Below are 18,891 nucleotides of genomic sequence, written 5' to 3'. Positions count from 1 at the left end.
CTGTAGTTCCAATAATACCAGCACACACAGTTCCTCTACTATGCCTTGGGCTAGGAGTTCTTCATGTTTGACAATTAGTATACCATTTTATGAACAGTTTATTGGAAACATTTCTTTACATGTTTGTCCCAACCTCTTAGCAGACCATGGATTTCTCAGTTTGAAGTGCCTAATAGACCATTACCTAATGGATGGCCAATTAATTTTTTTTCAGAGCAATGGAAGAAGGGAGGAGGAGAAAGGAGAGAGTTAGGAAGGAAAAGTGATACCTGTTCTCAATAACTTATCTGAGATTGAGAGACACCCGACCAATGAGACTACAGGTTTGACTTGACCCACTGTTACTGCAGACTTGACATGTGCTAATCACTATGTATGACACTTTGCATATATTCTCTTTTAAATTGCTTGATAATCAGGGGCACCTGGGTGGCTCAGTCAGTTAAGCGTCCGACTCTTGATTTCAGCTCAGGTCATGATCTCACAGTTTATGGGATCGAGCCCCATGTTGGACTCTGTGATGACAGCATGGAGTCTGCTTGGGATTTTTTTCTCTCTCTCTCTCTCTCTGCCCCCTTATCTCTCTCTCTCAAAAAAAAAAAATAAAATAAAGTAAATAAACTTAAATTGCTTGATAATCCTAATAGCTAGAAGGTATCATCTCCAAGTTCAAATTGAGAAAACGGAGTTTATTTTTTAATTTTTTTAATCTTTATTTTTGAGAGAGAGAGAAAGAGAGAGGGAGAGAGAGAGAGAAAGCATGAGCAGGGGAGGGGCAGAGAGAGAGGGAGACACAGAATCCGAAGCAGTCTCCAGGCTCTGAGCTGTCAGCAAGAGCCCAATGTGGGGCTCGAACTCACGGACAGTGAGATCATGACCTGAGCCAAAGTCGGAAACTCAACCAACTGAGCCACCCACACACCCCGAGAAAACTGAGTTTCTGAGAGGATAAATAAATCGTCAAACTCACAAAGTTAAAAAGGCTTTGAAATGGACTGTTTTTTCTGAGCCCCGAGTCTATGCTTAGAACCCAATGCTGCCTCAACTCATGAGTCAGGAATGAAACTCAATTCAATACAGTTGTCTTTCCTCATCAAAAGAGTCATTCAGAACATGAACAATATCCCACAGCATGGAAATAAGCTTGTGGAAAGGAGGATCAGCATCATTTGCAGGCCCATATTTTCATTAATTCATTTTAAATGAATCCTACATACTGACCAGATCTACTTAAATGTAATAGCCCCATAGAAACAAACTGTATCTAGCCCCAAATCCTTCTACTCCAACTTAAACCCATTTCTTCTTCTTTTATCCTCAAGAGAAAAGGGAGATACCTGATAATTTTGCTTCTAATAAGACTGCCACACTGTTGAAAATTGTAATTGATAGTGTCTCTTACACAGTAGCAGAAAAGAAAAATCTTCTCACTATACTCAGCATTGACCAGCCTCTTATTATTTATGTATTCATTCTTTATTGGATTTATATAGTATCTTTCCCCTGAAGAGCTCAAGGTTCTCTTCGAGAACTTTTAAGCAGCAAATATTATTTCAACATAATAAGCCTGACTCTGTCTCCTACAGAAAGAAAGCAGAATATCATAAATTTAGCCAGAAAAGGGTCACTAATCCACAACAAGCCAGGCCCAATTTGTAAATGCAAAGCACCCAAAGAGGGTCAGCGTCACTGGGAGTAGGAGCAGAGCCAGAAGGGAGAGTTTTCTCTGAAAGGCATCCAGGTAAAAGAGGAGTATCAGCTTTTCTTGCCCGTGAAACTCATCTCTTGCAGTGCCTGTGGGAAAGAGTGGATGGGGAGGTCCTGTGGGTGGGAAGGAATAGCAATGGATGGGAGAAGAAATGATATGGGAAGGGCAGTTCCTATGGTAAAGACAGCAGAGAGAAGAGCTCAGAGCGAAAGGTAAGAGAAGTCAATAAGCTTCAATGGGGTACCAGGGAATAGGGCTTTATAGCAGATCCTGACCTTGAAGTCATCTGTGCCACTGTCCATGATCTAAATACAGCCACCAATGGTCCTGGGGATAAACTACCTCAGAGTGATTCTTTTAAACATATATCTTTACACAAGCTTTGTTTAAACATACTGTGATGGTAAAGAAATTAAATAGATCATATGGTTAAGGGTATAGTCTCCTAACTTAAGAAAAACTCACACCTTTGAAGAATTTCATTGTTAGTTTGTGTGGTCTAGCTAGGAGGTTTGGCTATCCAGACATGAAAGCATGGGTTTTTCTCCATGTTTTTTTCCTCTATCGTCCAGAGCATGGGAGTCTACTTATGGGATTCTTATGCCCTGAATAGATAGACAACCTTATCAGACCCAAGATCTTGAGCCGCTGTTGCACCTGGTGTGGTTAATTCTGAAACAACCAGATTAAGAGACAGAACACCCAGTTAAATGGCCCATAACAACTCAGAATATGCAAGAAAAAAAAAAAATTAAGACACTGAACTGATATAACTCCCTAACAAGAAAATCTGATTCCATAATATCAGGGAGAGAACTATCAGAGTCGGAAGGAATATTTTGTAAAGCTACTTGGAGAGAGATAATGGGGTGAAGCCCCCAAAGAAATGCTTGAGTAACAAAAGACAGTCATGACATACACTTCTGGGAAGAGTGAGCCTCATCTTAGAAGGACAAAGCTTTTGTTTTAATAATTACTGTTTCTCAGAGCTACAGAAAAAAAGCAGAGAATTTCCCTCACTATTCTTGCCCCAACAACACCATTACAGGGGTTAAGAAATTAAGCTCTAGAAGGACCTGATTTTGCTTCCAGGCCTTCCTGCTTAGTTGTTGGATGACTTTAGAAACTCAAACTCTTTGAGCCTCAGGCTTAGCAGTAGGAAACGGGACTAGTAATAGTATTTGTTTTATAAAATATGTCTGTTGATTCAATGAGATAATGCATATACAGTGGTTCATGTAATGCATGATTACTTAGCCTATGAACACTCTACGAATATGTCTTTATCGACATCATTATTACATTTTTATAGATTCAAACTTTTTTTAGGTTTCTTTTGAGAGAGATAGAGAGCATGAGCAGCGGGAGGGGCAGAGAGAGAGGAGAGAGAGAATCCGAAGCAGGCTGTCAGAACAGCCCAGCACCCCACGTGGGGCTAGATCCCACAGACCACAAGATCATGACCTGAACCAAAATTCAGAGTCAGATGCTCAACCGACTGAGCCACCCAGGCGCCCAGATTTAAACTTTTACCTATCAACCAACAAAAAGAAATAACCACACTTGAGTTCTTATCATTCCCTATGCATAAACTTTCTTCAAAGTTTTAAATTATTTTTCTTCTTGACACAGTTTATTTTTTTCATAACAATTACAGTTTATTTCAGTTATTATTTGACTCCCCCACTGGAATATAAGCACCAAGTGGACAGACCCTATATCCTTCGCCAGAACCACTGTAAGTACCAACCCAAGTCTGATGAAGGGGACGCACAGGCTTGGCACATGGTGCCGGATCTGTAAACCTTTATTTGGGTAGATATGAATATAAACCAATGTGTGGGTCCAACGAGTGGTTGGAAACAACTCCATCTTTGGTGTCAGTGGCTGTTCCGCTCTGTGTGCCCTTTCTTACACGGCAGGGAACACAGTGAGTGGCAGCTGCTTTATTACTGATTGAAAACTGGTTAATGAATTATGACTGCTTAGCATAACAGAGAGGTGAGTAAATTTGAAGAGGGCCAGGTTGATCAGCAGAGTGATTTAAATGTTCAAAAATAGGATTTAGGACGAGAGGCTGAGGGAATTGGGGTTATTTAGCCTGGAGAAGAATATGGGAGAATGTTGTACAGCAGGCTAAGGCCAGCTGTTCTCCATTTTTAAAGACTAATCCATGTAATGAAATGCAGGAGGTGATGTGTTAAAATAAATTCATCAAGGGACTGAGGATTTTTTAAACATACATTTATGTTCCGACTTTGGGGAACTCTCAGATTTAAATTATACCAGAGAATTAGAGTTGAAAAAAATCACAATGGAAATAGCTATAATTAGTCAGAACACAAACCATACAAACAAACCTGACTACCTTAATCGTATGTGTAGCCCTTGCTTACTAAATTTGTTGTACACTTATTATTTCCAAGAAAATGGTTTAAATTCAGTAAAATTTTGATTCACATATGATTCATCACAGGGTGTTCCCCAGGAAATAAACTAATCTAGAACTTCACAGGTAAAAGAAATATGCAAGATAATTAATAGCATAAAATTTTGCATAATCTTGATTCGGTAATAAAAGTACTAGGATTTGATGATCTGGAATAATCACTTAACTTTCATCTCACTTTATGTAATTTACTTCCCAAAACATGTCAACTGTATCACATTATGAATGCATTAAAACAAATTACAATTTCAAAATGTATCATTTTAGGAATCTCTTAGTAAGGAATTATTTTGCAACTTAAAAACTAATCTTCATATGAACAATTCTGTCGCTATCTATTTAATGACTATTTCAGAGTTAACAGACCTGTACTAGAAATACATGTTCTAATTTTACTCAAAGGATGTTGCCTTAGTCATTTTTTTCCACAGGTCTTTCTTTCCTCTCTGCTGACTTAGAGTTTGTCTATAGAAGGAAATCAGATTTTTTTCAGATATCTTCTGAAAATAATTACTGCCACATAATGGGTATGTACTAAATATAAGCACTGTACGTGCTTCTGTTTTTCACAACAGTCTTTAAACTCACCAGTATTGCATCGATTTTCTAGATGAAGAAAATCTAGTGAGTAGCATTGCTGGCATTCTGTCCAAATACATAGGACTCCAGAACATATGCCTAACACTTTCAAATGTGCTTACGAGGGGAGCCTGGGTGGCTCTCTTGGTTAAGTGTCCGGCTTTGGCTCAGGTCATGACCTTACGGTACATGAGTTCAAGCCCTACGTTGGGCTCTCTACTGACAGCTCAGGGCCTGGATCTTGCTTCAGATTCTCTCTCTCTCTCCCTCTCTCAAAAATAAATAGACATTTAAAAAATATGCTTATGAAAAATAATTGCTCAAAAGAGTAACAGTAATCTGGGGAAGTTTAAATAATACATTTTATAAATATGGATTCAAATTGTATGCAACATAGTTATAGGGCTGTTACAGCATAGTGGTTAAGACTACGAATTTTGAAATTAGATGGATTAGGTTCAAATGTTGGCTCCAAATGTTTGCCATCTCTACACAAGCTTCACTCTCCCCCTGTGCAAGATGCATTTGATAAGTTACACCTACTCAAAGCTGTTTTGAGGATGAATGTACATCCTGAATGTAAAACACGTATCACAATACCAGGTATACAGTAGATGTTCAATAAATGTTATGGGTAATGCTAAACCACATGTCTTACATAGACATAGAAAGCCCGGTGTTCATTTTTACATAACAAAACAATGAATTTCTGATTTTCAAACTAGCATATATGCCTTTAACATATTATTTCACTATTTCCTTTTTTCTGCCACTCTCATACTTTCCTTCCAGCTCTGTTGTTGGAATGGAAGACAGTAAAATGGTTGCAGGATCCTGCATTTTTCACAAGTGTTTTAATTTGATTTGTTAGCTCTCTTGTGGATGGCTGCTGTTTAATAATACATTTTCAAAAAAAAAAAGCATATCCTTTAAATTAAGTTGTTTACATTTCAAATGCAATATGGTAAAAATTCAAGTACATTGTCATTATTCCACAGCCTTGGAGGTTTCATACCATCAGATTCTTTGAAAGATGTTTTTTCTCTTCCCAGCTGCCTAAGTGGTACATGAGCGCCATCTGTTGGCCAAAAGGAGTCATGAATTTGACTTTTTTTCATTAACCATTGTTCTCAACTACTGTCTTGTAAGGCATCATTCTAAAATTAACCCAAATGAAGATAAAATTAAAACAGTTAAATTGTCCATTTGTAAAGTGATTTTAACCTTGAAGGAATGAATCAAGAAACTTCTTTCATTTCTCCCACAATAACTCAAAAAAATGAAAATAAACAGCAAAGATACAGTTTAGAAATAGATTTTGTCGATCCAGAATCTTCTTAACCATTCCGCTCCTAACAGGCACGTATCCAAAAAGGCCAATTCAGAGAAGAGTACTGACTCCATGACTGCTGTGTTGTGTGTGCCCGGATCTCATTGCAACAATCACGCAGCATCTCTGCAGTGTTCCCAGGTGATGCTCCACTACCTACCGGGGCTGCTATGCCAAACTTACTCAGTTCTAAGGCTCGATGGACTCTAGCCCTCTGCCTTTCCCGGGTGTGGGCCACTTTCGAGATTTCTATCGGCCATTTTACTAATGTGACACTATTTTTCCACTGTGACATTGTGAGGCCTTTGCTCTTACTGTTCCCTTGACAATGTAATATTTTTTAATCAATATATTAAAAAATTCTGAATATATATTTATTCAACTTCTGAGAAGACTCTGAATTGCACAAATTTAATAAGGTCGTTGTTTCATGTCTTTGGAGAAGCAATAAAATGAGATAAAATCCTGTTGTACTTTTATGCATGTGGTTGTATCTAACAAAATCGATCGGAGACAATTTGTTTACTGGAAATAATTAAGAATTTTATTATTTTTAAATGCTAAAAAAGATTATATATACTAATTTGCATTTCCAATGGTACAAAATTTCCCCAACTCTTAGAATTTATGTATTAATTTTTAATGGGAAAAGGAGGCATCCCAGATTCTAAATATAACTCTCTGTCTTTCCCTCTTTTCCTCTCTTTCTCCCTCTCTCCCTCCTTCCTTCCCTCTCTCCCTCCCTCCCCTGTTTTTGCTTTATCATAATATGAAGAAGAAAAATTTTTGAAAATTTATTGGTGAAAAAAGATATAGCTCAATCTATTGCTCCTAGGGCTTTGTATTTAATACAATATAATGACAGTGATAAAACAATATAAATTCAAAGAAGTTAACAAATCCATAGTACTTCAAAAGTGTATATTCGTAAGTAAAGATAATACCTTGCTTAAGAGACATTTTATGTGATCATTGTAACATCTTGTTAGGTCAAGTCCTCTGGTTTCTTTCTAAAATGGAGATTTGTATGAAGCAAGTTTGTCAGATAGCACTCGTGTTACCAAAACTCCTGGGCAAACTAGAGAAGGAAGATTAGGTAGAGGGGAAAGATTGAACTATGATGCAATTCAACAGAAGTATAAGTCTATCCCTTCGACAGTTCCAGAGCAAAGATGGATCCTCAGAGGGGTCCCAAAATTAGGCAAGGGACCTGGACCTTTGCACCATTTCACTGAGCAGTCATCAGATGTGGGCTGACCACACGGAGACCCCATGACCTTACGCAAGGCAGCTCATTTTGACCAAATGTAATTCCCAGGATCTAGCAGCCATCAGTACTACCAACAGGTGGTGGTGAATGAAGGCTTCTAACCTGAAGGGGCAATCTGGGCCTTACACTTCAATGTCCACTGCCTCGCTAGAGCTAGATAAGGAAAACTCCCCATTGCTTATTTTTTTAGTTTTTAGCCTTCCTCACTCATCTGATATATCCAGCCCATACTTTAAATTCAAATGCCATTTAATGCAGAAATTCTTAAAGTGAAATCTAAAATAAAAATGTTAGACTTACCGACTCTGAGTTCGTAGTGACTTAACAATTACGACCTCTTGAGCAGAACAATTGCTACATTTTTAAGTGAAAGAATAAACTCAGTGATGGGGTGCCTGGGTGGCTCAATAAGTTCAGTGTCCTAGTCTTGATTTCAGCTTAGGTCATGATCCCAAGTTCTTGGGATCAAGCCCCACATCAGGCTCTGGGCTGGATGTGAAACCTGCCTAAGATTCTCTCTCTCTAAATAAAAACAAATAAATAAATTTAAAAGTAAAAAAAAAAAAATCAACTCCTGTGGTACTATTTTCAATGCCAGTCTTTCAGCATCATGTTCCCAAACTATGTGCCAAAGTACTGGGGTACTATATCCCTATACTGTACTATACCTGGGGTACTATAGCAAACCCACTGGAGACCCACAGAATATTTCTAAATTTCTAAGGAAACACAAGAATGTCAGATAGCATATGAAATAGCACCTCAAAATAGTTCACAATTTTAACATTAGATCAAACTCTATTCCTTTTAATGATGAGTCTTTGTAGAGCTGAAGTTTCTGGATGAAAAAAACTACTGACATGCAAAAATCAATGTAGAATAAGAAATGAAGGTGGCAAGATCCAATCCAATTGTAAGACTTGAGATATTGTGCAGTACCCAACAGATGCACACATCCCACTAGGAAGCAACCATGGTTAAGAAAGAAATATAACATTTTCTTCTTTTGCTTTAAGTGTAATACTTCTTAAAATGGTTGCTGAGTTGTTGGGAAATAAATATGTATTGACATCAGTGGGTGCTAAGTAAATTATTACCGAGGCACTAAAGACGTCATGAACCAAGAAAATTTGGGAACCTCTCTTTCAGCATTTGATCACAGTTGAGAGAAGGATGTTCCAGGTAAAAGAAGTTGCATGTGCAATGGCCCTGCAGTAAGGGCATATCTGGCATATTTAGATCAGTGTTGTCTATCTAGTACAAGTAAACACTGGCAGGCATGTAATAAAAGGCACAATAGGATGTGGCAGAGGTAGGGCAGGCTGGCTCTGACATACATTATAGACTTAACTATTAACTTAATATTATTTCTTGAAGGCAATAGCAAGGGTTTTACTATTGGGGAGGCACAGAGTCAGAGTTGCATTCTAAAAAGATAACTCTAGCATAACTATCAATAGAGTGTAGTATTTTATAAATATTTGAGACAGTTTAATGACCCAGGAAAAACATGAGGACCTAAACCAACACACATTTGGTTGGAGTAGAAAGGTCAGATTCTACACATGTAATTAAAAGAGCCTGGCCATCAACTGGATGTGAGAGAAATTCAAGAACGACTACCTGACTTTTGTCTAGTACAACATGAAGATCTGTCTATGTACCGTGATAAGGAATGTAGTGGAGAAGCATACTTTCACAAGATGATGATAAGTTTTGATTTGGCACATAGATCATCTAAATAGAGCTGGCCAATAAAGCTACCCACATGGATCTAGAACTCCAGGTAAGACCAAACAATGATATTATGCCAATAAAGTGAAAGATGTTATCTTTCTGCCTTAGAAATACAGAAGAAGGGAAGAGGAGAGGAGAGGAGGGGAGGGGAGGGGAGGGGAGGGGAGGGGAAGGGGAAGGGAAAGAAAAGGAAAGAAGGGAAGGGAAGGGAAGGGAAGGGAAGGGAAGGGAAGGGAAGGGAAGGGAAGGGAAGGGAAGGGAAGGGGGCCATACACCTGCAATTATGTTCACCTAAAAAAAAAAATCTAGAGTATTTGAAGCAGTATAATAGTAGGTGACTCCACAGCATCATCAGGAATTCAAGCACCTAAGTTTTCTGCTCTACTTCCTGAAGGCCCAATCAAATTCCAAGACGGTTTTTAGAGCACTAATAATCTCATCAGGCAGAAAGAGAGAGCCGGCCCACTGTCTTTTAAAGAGAAAGCTATATCCCACATGACATTTCCTTCACATGCTATTGACTAGAAACAAGTCAGATGTGAGATGACCAGTTAACCCAGGTTTGCCTGTGATTTTCCCAGTCTAATTATTGAATGTCTCCCAACACAGAAAACCCGGCAGTCCCAGGCAGACCAGGATGATTGGACACTCTAGTCACGTGATCCCATCCTGCAGCCTGAGAGACTAGAACAAATGCTTTTTAAGCTGTTGAACAATGAATTCGATTAAAAACAGGGTTTTCTACTAAGAGGAAAAGAAAAACTGACATGCAACTAGCATACAAGAATATAATAGACATTGATAAGCAATTAGCAATGTCTTCTGTAAAGGTAATAATCAAGACTTTGAGCACATGAATACATAAGAGAAAGAGAAGGAGAAAGAGAAGGTCATTCAGGAGGTGGAAAGGACTGTTTAAAATGGAGAAAAACCGTAACAAGTGAAAGAAATTACAAGAAAAGAGTAAATTTCAAGAGGAAGTTTTCACCATATAATCACATGCTGCAAAGTCTGACCCCCCCCCCCCGCCAGTTGTGTTGCAGCTAATGCAGCCATGGGTTGGGGTTCAGGTGCCCTGGATACCTAAGAAGAGAAAGGTTATCAAGAACTGGGGGTAAAACACAGAAGGAGAGGTGAAGGGCAAATGAAAACAAACCTCACTTCTATCAGAACTACCAATATCAACATTAGATCTCAGGGTGATACTGAGAACAGATGTGCTTCATTTTTTCCCAGCTGTTTGAGATATAATTAACACACAACACTGTGCAAGTTTAATGTATACAATGTAATGATTTGATATATGTATACATTACAAAATGATTACCACAGCAAGGTTGGTTAACATACCCACCACCTCACATAATTGCAATTTTTTGTGTGTGGTGAAAATTTTAAGATCTGATCTCAGTAACATTTACATACATGGTATAATGGTATTAACTATAGTCACCATTAGATCCCCAGAACTTACTCATCTTGTAACTGAAAGTTTGTACCCTTTGACCACTTCCCCCAGTGAGATATCACCTCATACCTGTTAGAATGGCTATTATAAACAAACAAACAAAAACGTAAAAATAAATTTTAAAAAAGCAATAACAAATTCTGGTGAGGATATGGAGAAAAAGGAACCCAGTGCACTGTTGGTGAGAATATAAATTGGTAAACATTATGGAAATAAAAATTATTCAAAAATTAAAATACAACTAAAGCACGACCCAACAATTTTACTTCTGACTATATACATGAGGAAACAAAATCGAACCGTGAAAAGATATCTGCACCCCCACGTTCACTGGGTTGCTCTTCACCATACCCACGTCTTGTGCCAGGTGTGTTTCATAGCTGTGTAACACTAGTGCTGTAACAATGTGAGAACGTACATTTTCTTTGCCCTGGACACCTTATTTCCTCTGACAGAGAGCTTCCTATAATTTAGGTGCTCTGTCCTGGCTCAGTCTTTCTTCCTGGCAACATCACAAAGTATTTTATCTGTCTCGGCCATAGAAACTGCCCACTTCAACATTTGATCAGTGGGAAAAAAAAAGGTTCATGGTCTTAATTCTCAAGTTTTCCTGTCTATGATCATAAAATTCTTGACAGGGTGGAAAAAAGCAGAGGTTATGGTTTTTGATGGCAAATGAAACATAACTTCATTTTTTAATGTTTATTTAATTTTGAGGTGGGGGAGGGGCAGAGAGAAAGGAGGACAGAGGATCCAAATCAGGCTCCACACTGACGGCAGCCAGTCCATGCGGGTCTCGAACTCACAAACCATGAGATCGTGAACCGAGCCATCCAGGCGCCACAAGCAAAACTTCATTTTAAAAAACAGAACTCCAACACCCTATTTATTCCGGCTTATTCACTCAATTACTTTACCACATAATGCTTACTTATGAGGATTTTAAGTTCACTGGCCACCCCTCTGCTTTCTCCTTATTTCTCCTGCTTTCTCAATTTCCCACTGACCTCACTTCTTTTCCTGTCCAGCTTTGGTTTCATGGCCCACCACATCAATCACCCTTTTTTTTTTTTTTCCAGTATCCTCATTTCCCCTATTTCCCTTGTCCTGGCAAATCTCAACCATGATCCACCCAGCTGCCCAGTTTGTCCATCTCCGCAGCACAGCACCTGAGTACCACTAAAGAAAGTCACATGCTACTCCTTGTAGACTCTCTTGCCTGTTCTTCACAGAGGGCTACTCTATTCTCAAAATCAAACCGCTTTCTTCAGTCACCTGTATTTTAAACTCAGCAGATGACCTTACCTTCCACCTCACAGATCAAAGAGAAGCCATCAAATAGGTACTTCAACCTCAGCACAGCTGCAAAATCCTCTTGTTCTAAGGGAAGAGGAGCTGCCTCTCCTATCTCTCCATGTGTCACACTGGACTTCATCTTCTTTGACCTTCTTTCTTGAAATATTGTCAATTGCCCCTTCCACCTCCCATGTTATATTTTTCCTTTTTAAATTCCTTCCCCTGAATAGCCAAGCAAACAACTCTCAGAATTATATATATATATATATATATGTATATATATATATATATAAATATAAATACAAATATATATATAAATATAAATATATATATATACTTTCTTGAGTCCTTTGTTTCTACTCTCTCTTTGCAATCAAACATCTCAAATAAGTTTTTGTGTACATTACCTCCATTTATACCTGCCCCTAATCACTTTGCAATTTGCTCTAATCTGTATTCTGTTCCTGGAACTCCACTGAAATGACATTCAGTGAAGTCACCAATGACCATGATGTTACTATAGCCAATGAATGTGGTTTACACCCTTTTTGCATAGACCGTGTGTCAGGACACGGTAGGACTTCAAAGAGTATTCAAGTTGATACAGCTTTGCCACTTGCTAGCTGTGGGACTTAGGACAAGTTCATCAGTATCTACTTTTATATGTAAAACGAAGACAAAAAGGGAAAGTACCTAAGAGTTGTTTTGACAAGTAAATGAGATAAATAATAGCACAAGATACATAACTAAATATTAGTTTTGTTGGTAACTATTTTTGTCTCTCCCTTTTATAGGAGACAGTGTTCTAGGAATTTCTCATATTTTTGCACATCTTGAGAACAGAGACACTGATAGCTTTTTGTTGTGGAATATCTTTTCAAAGATTTCTATATACCGTGTCTTCTTAGAAGTAAGCATGTTATTTGCTACCCAGTATATTGGAGATAATATCTCCCTCCCAGGAAAATTTGGGTAATTTTGCTCACAGTACATGTTAAAAGATTGGGGTCAAGATCCATACCTGTCATGTACACTCACGGTGTGTGCAGCATCACCTGGGTCCACTCTTCACTGCCTCGCAGAACTTGGAAGACATGAGAGCAGATGCAAATGCAAAGTTCATGGCGTCTTTTCAGTCATAGACAATATAGTCCTTTGTAGTCTGACTCAAGAGTCTCATGGCTTCTATCAGTACCTTGAAATTGTGGTAGACTTACTTGTTAGCTTGCAAAACAGAGTGAATAAACTCTCCACAGTTCTTTTGTTTGTTTACCCTTCACAGTTCCCAGGCTCTTGGATATCTCAGTCTTTGGAAACTTGAGAACATTTTCATGAAATTCTGTCTTTGGCTTCCATTAAACTCCACTCTTGGCTTCTCCTCTTACCTCTTCTTACTGTATTTTGCTTCTTAGTCCTACAGTAGTCATGTGTGCATTGTTGGTGTTCCTCAAAGTTCTGTCTCTCTTTACTTTTCCATCTTAATCCTTCCACATTTGTCCAAAACACTCTTCTCTTTCTGCATGCTTTCACTTAACCTTTTTTGTTTTTGTTTTTGTTTTGTTTGTTTTTGATAGAGAGACAGAGCAGGAGTGGGGAAGGGGAAGAGAAAAAGGGAGACACGGAATTCAAAAGAGGCTCCAGGATCTGAGCTATCAGCACAGAGCCCGATGTGGGGCTCAAACTCAAGAACAGTGAGATCATGACCTAGGCTGAAGTCAGATGCTTAACTGAAGTCAGATGCTGACTGAGCCACCCAGGCAACCCTCAGTTAACACATCTATGTCAATGATTCAAAATCTATACCCATAGTCCAGATCTTTCTCCCAACCAACAAAATAGAAAGCAACTTTAAGAAGTCAAAAAGCCAAACAGAAACATCAGCAATTTCCTAGTACTGGATACAGAGTTCAAGAGTCATTAATGAACAAGGGCCACGATAGACATCCCATGATAGACATCTCAGGTCAGTTAAGACCTATAGTAAACTGAACTCTAAGAATAAGGCAACCTCAAAAGGGATTTGACTTCACTAAACATGATCTGTCTGTCTTCTATTTCCCTGACAGAAAACAATCAAATCCTCTCCAGGCCAAAAGAGAGTTTCCTGAAGATTCTAAAATTGTCAGTATACCATATCCATCATTTAATTTACAAAAACCAAGCATACCAAGAAGTAGGATTATGATCATGAATTAAAAATATAAACAGACCATATATGCAGACCCACAAGTAGTCCAGATATTGAAGCAGACAGACAAGGACTTTAAAATAACCATATAATACATTCAAGCAAAGAGACTTTAAAACAACTATTTAATATCAAATAGAAATTACACACCTAAAAAAATCCTCAATAAATAAAACAGCAGAAAGAATTAGGGCTAGTCAACTAGATGAAAAATTTGATAGAAACAGATCAAAGCACAAAGAAATAAGAGGGTACAAAATATAGGAAATGATTTAAGAAGCATATGAACAGGGTGCTGAGGCCTAACACATATGTAATGGGAGGTCCAGAAGAAGAGGAAAGATTTAGACAAAAGCAATATTAAAAGATAATTTGGGGGTGCCTGTTTGGCTCACTCAAGCGTCCAACTCTTGATTTTGGCTCAGGTTATGATATCAGGGTTCATGAGTTCAAGCTCCACATTGGGCTCTGTGCTGACAGCGTGGAGCCTGCTTGGGATTCTCTGTTTCCCTCTCTCTCTGCCCCTCCCCAGCTTACATTCTATTTCTCTCTGTCTCTCAAAATAAGTAAATGTTTTTTTTAAAAAGATTTTTTGCTTGAAGATTTTTATAAAACTGATAAAAGGCATCTATCCAGCCTAAAATTTAAGAAGTTATATAAACTTCAAGCAGTTAATAATAAGAAAACAATGGGTGCCTGTATGGCTCAGTCAGTTAAGCATCTGACTTTTGATTTCAGTTCAGGTCATGCTCTCAAGTTTTGTGGGTTCAAGCCCCATGTGGGGCTCCATTCTGATGACACAGAGCCTGTTTAGGATTCTCTCTCTCCCTCTCTGCCCCTCTCTTGCTCTCTCTCTCTCTCTCTCAGTAAATATTAAAACAAACTTTTAAATAATTAAAAAAAAAGAAAACCACACTTATCAAAAACAATGGGCATAATTTTGAACAAACAATTCACAAAGGGGTGCATTCAATGACCAAAGACACTTTTCATGGCCAGAATAGCCCTGTATGGTCTGTGCACATCTACCTCTCATATCTTATTTCCTACTACCTTCTACCTCAACCATGACTCTTCTTTCCATTCTTACAACAAATCCAATCACATTCATGCCTTAAGCTCTATCTGTTTCTCCCACTCTCTGGAATATGTTGTCTACATTTCCATGTGGCTGTGTTCTCATCATTTGGAGGCAGCTCCCGATTACCCAAACTAATTATATTCCTTCCTTACTCTGTCCCTATCACATTATTCTATTTAAGTTCTTCATAGCACTTCTGCTATTGAATGAATATCAGCTTCTCTGCTCACTTGTTCTTTTCTTTATTGAGTAGAGCCTCTCCAGAGCATCTAAACCTCATTTGTGCAAAGATATTGTCTATCTTATTCATCGCTATATCACCAATTTCAGAGCTGAAAAGAAAACTGGGCATGTAAAACATGCTCAATATTTGATGGTTAGATAAATTAACAAGTTAACGGATGTATATGTCATGCTCATCACTGACTTCATGAGCTAAGACATGTAATTATCTTTAGATATTAATATCCTTAGAATTTTCTCCTGCTCTGTTCTACTTACCTGTCTCTCTCAAGTAGAACCTATAGGTTCTACTTACCTATACCTCCAGCTACATTTTTGTATCTACATAACAACTTTGTTGATTAATTCCACCACCAGTTATTTTCTGAATTTTGGTGGGGTTTTTTTTTTTATATTTTCTGAATTCATACAGCCTTACAGCTTCATCAATATTTTATCATTTCATTTTATGTTCTAAACTTATTCAAAATTATAAGTTTAATTATTTGCTTCTGTATGAGACTAAAAGCTCCTTGAAAGCAGTCCTTTTTGTATCTCCCACAGCACATGGCATTTTTCTGAACAGTATTCATTGATTTACAGATTGGTCGATGATGAATGTAGCATAATAGATAAAAAGTGGAAACAAGGCAACAACGATTCAGAAAGTAAGAAAAGTGGTGACAAGAGAAAGGTTGTAGCTCTCTAACCACCTGACACATATGGCTGTAATCCTTTAAAGGGATTACCCTCATGTTAATGGTTTTAAAGTTCATTTTTCAGTTCATTTTTTCCTGCATCCTTTTTCTCTATCTTCTCACTGAAAATAAATGGAACTGATACGCTGGTGATTGTTAGTGCCTGACTGTCTTTGAATCACTTTAGTTTGGTCTGTCTCCAAAACTGTGAATTGTTGTCTAAACCATAAAAGAAAAATTGTGGTGTTTGGCAACCTTTCCTCTTGTTAAACCACCCAAAACCTATCAATCCTTTAAATCTTGCTCAAATTCTTACCCTCTCTAAAGTCTTCCCTGGCTCATATAGACCAGATTAATATTCCCCCAACACTTCTTGTGTATCCCTCTTTGTTCTCGGCATATGGATAAATAAATAGGTATTCTGTAAGTCTCCATTTGAATAAATTATTTTTAATTAATAAAGGAATTTGGGATTTAAGGAGTAAAAAAATAATACACTCTGAATCTATTAGAAAGCCAGTATGTTTTCAGAATTTAAAAGAGAAAAATACAGAATCCACAAGTAATTGAGGAATGCGGGAGAGTGACAGACTTATAAAACAAGTTGAAGCAAAATAAAAGAATATTAGGTACAAAAAAAAATCAGATGGACCATCACTTTAAAAAGTAAATATATATAAAAGTACTTACTATGGTTTAAAAGGGAGAATGGATCATTTATGAAAAGCAAAGGTGATTTAGCTCAACTGCAATAACATGAAAGATTAAATAAGACATAATGTTCTTCAGACACAAAGGTGACAAGAGACTGGATAAAAAGAAAATTGCAGTGTGAAATGCAAGAGACTTCACAATACGGAGAAAAACAAAGCGAGAAAAAAAAAAGTAAAGGGAAAACAAATCATTTATCAAAAAGTGAGACGGAAAATAAGGACACCTGGATAAAAAAGCAAAAACATCCTTAGAAGAGTGTGAAGAACAAAAGCGGACTCACCTGAAGAGAGACAAAAAGTAGCTGCCGTAAATCCGGTGAACTACCTGGGCCGGAAGAACAAGAACACGATTGACGTACACCGGGTGGAGGTGGAAGGAACGTGAAGCAGCTGAGATACAGAAAGGGCTTTAAAGATGACCTTGGAGTACATTTAAAAACTTTAAAATAGGTGAGGCACAAAGGGAATAACTCAGCTGCAGGGAAAAATATGGCCCTTGTACTGCCCCAAATGAGAACGCTCCGTTACCACGAAGATACACGCGACAGCACACAGCGCACGCGGAGCTGGAAGAGACTGCACGACACGGAATCGGAACACGGCAGGAACCGGAACACGCAGGAGTCGCTGGACGAGCCGAGCACGCGGGACTCAAAGACGCCGGGCAAGAGACTAAGCGGCCAGGTACTCGACCACACAGCGCAAAAGTAAGTTGTGATTTGCCGGAAGCCAAAATAATGGTTTCGGGGGTTTACAAAGAGTGTGGACAAGTGATGCAGTTGGTGCAAAATGAATTCATGAACAATTGTTTGGCATTGTGGGGGGAAAGGAAGGGATGGGAGGTGGAATAATAAAGCCACACAGAACTCAAAGGTCTTTACTAGATTACCATGGTAGAAAGTCAGGAGATGGGCAAAAGTGAGATGGGACAATGGCCTTCTGTAATTTAAGGATGGGATGGCGAGGGTGGGGCGGGAGGGCAGGGAAGGGAGGATTTTCTTACACAGATGCCAAAAGCATAACACACCGTCATCTTGACTCTGGAAAAATGAACTTAGCCAGGAATCAAATGAAGAAAGGTGAATTACATTATATAAGCAAAATAAATAGACAAAGAGAAAAAAGAGTGAGGCTGTGTAAACCTGAAAGAATTATTTCGTGCATGTATTTTACAAAATAAATTTCAAATCTGTGAGGAATAATATATAGAATAATAGGAATAATAGTAGAAAATGCAGTTTGTATCATTTCAAGAAAAGCAAAACCTCACATCATATACCCAATTCACTGCAATTAAAAAAAAAGTGAATGTTTACTGAGTCTGAAGTATAGAATAGCCTTCCTGAATACACATATCAAAATAAATCTATAAATTAGCTAAAGTATGTACATATCAGAAATCACTATGAGAAATATAAAAGATAAATTTAAAATAAACCAGGAAGACCATTTACAACCTATATGACAGTTACCAACTTTGCTATAAAGAGATTACTCCAAAATAAATAAGAAAAAAATATCCTAATCAATGAGAATAAGCAGTCCCCAAAAAGAAGAAATACAAAAGCCCACTACCCTTTTAAAATTTTTATATTTCATTATTATTTCAGGAAATATAAAGTTACAAAATAATATGATAGCTCATTATGACTTTTAATTTAGAAAAGAAAAAAAGGAAAAGAAAAGAAAAACTAAAACAAAATCATGGTAAAACTGTAATATCAAGATATGTAAATGAGCACTCACATATACTCTAACCCCAATTCACATGTAAATGGATGCATGTTATATGGAAGACAATTTAGCAACATATATCATAGCCTAGCAGTTCAATTTAGGATAGGAATTTATCAAGATTAAAAAAATAAAAACAGGACTACAAATCAAAATATTTCTAAAGTGAAGCTAATTGCAGAGTTGTAAGAAAAAAGCATTGGGAACTAATATATTTAATAATCTAATTTGATCAAACAAATCACTCAATATACATAGAGAAAAATATTGTTCTAACATGTCCTAATATGTTAAAAATTAGTATTGGAAAATATATTATGACATGTAATACAGTTCACTATATGCTACATAGATGAAAACATGAACAGTGTTTATCCTGAGTAGTTGGTTATAAGCAATTTTTATTTTCTTTTTCTTA

At 37.6% G+C, this 18,891-nt stretch overlaps 1 long non-coding RNA gene across 1 annotated transcript in view; it reads right to left on the bottom strand.

The window, feature by feature from the left end:
* The window catches only part of LOC128313002 (uncharacterized), a 64,560-nt gene extending 47,247 nt beyond the window's left edge, over positions 1–17,313 (bottom strand). Inside the window, exon 1 of the long non-coding RNA XR_008293077.1 lies at positions 17,021–17,313. This is a non-coding gene — a long non-coding RNA (uncharacterized LOC128313002). The remainder of the gene's footprint in view (positions 1–17,020) is intronic.
* Positions 17,314–18,891: the final 1,578 nt, after the last annotated feature.

Source organism: Acinonyx jubatus, chromosome E4 (assembly GCF_027475565.1).
Source record: "Acinonyx jubatus isolate Ajub_Pintada_27869175 chromosome E4, VMU_Ajub_asm_v1.0, whole genome shotgun sequence".
Taxonomy (NCBI): Eukaryota; Metazoa; Chordata; class Mammalia; order Carnivora; family Felidae; genus Acinonyx; species Acinonyx jubatus.
This window is presented reverse-complemented; position numbering and strand designations above follow the sequence as displayed.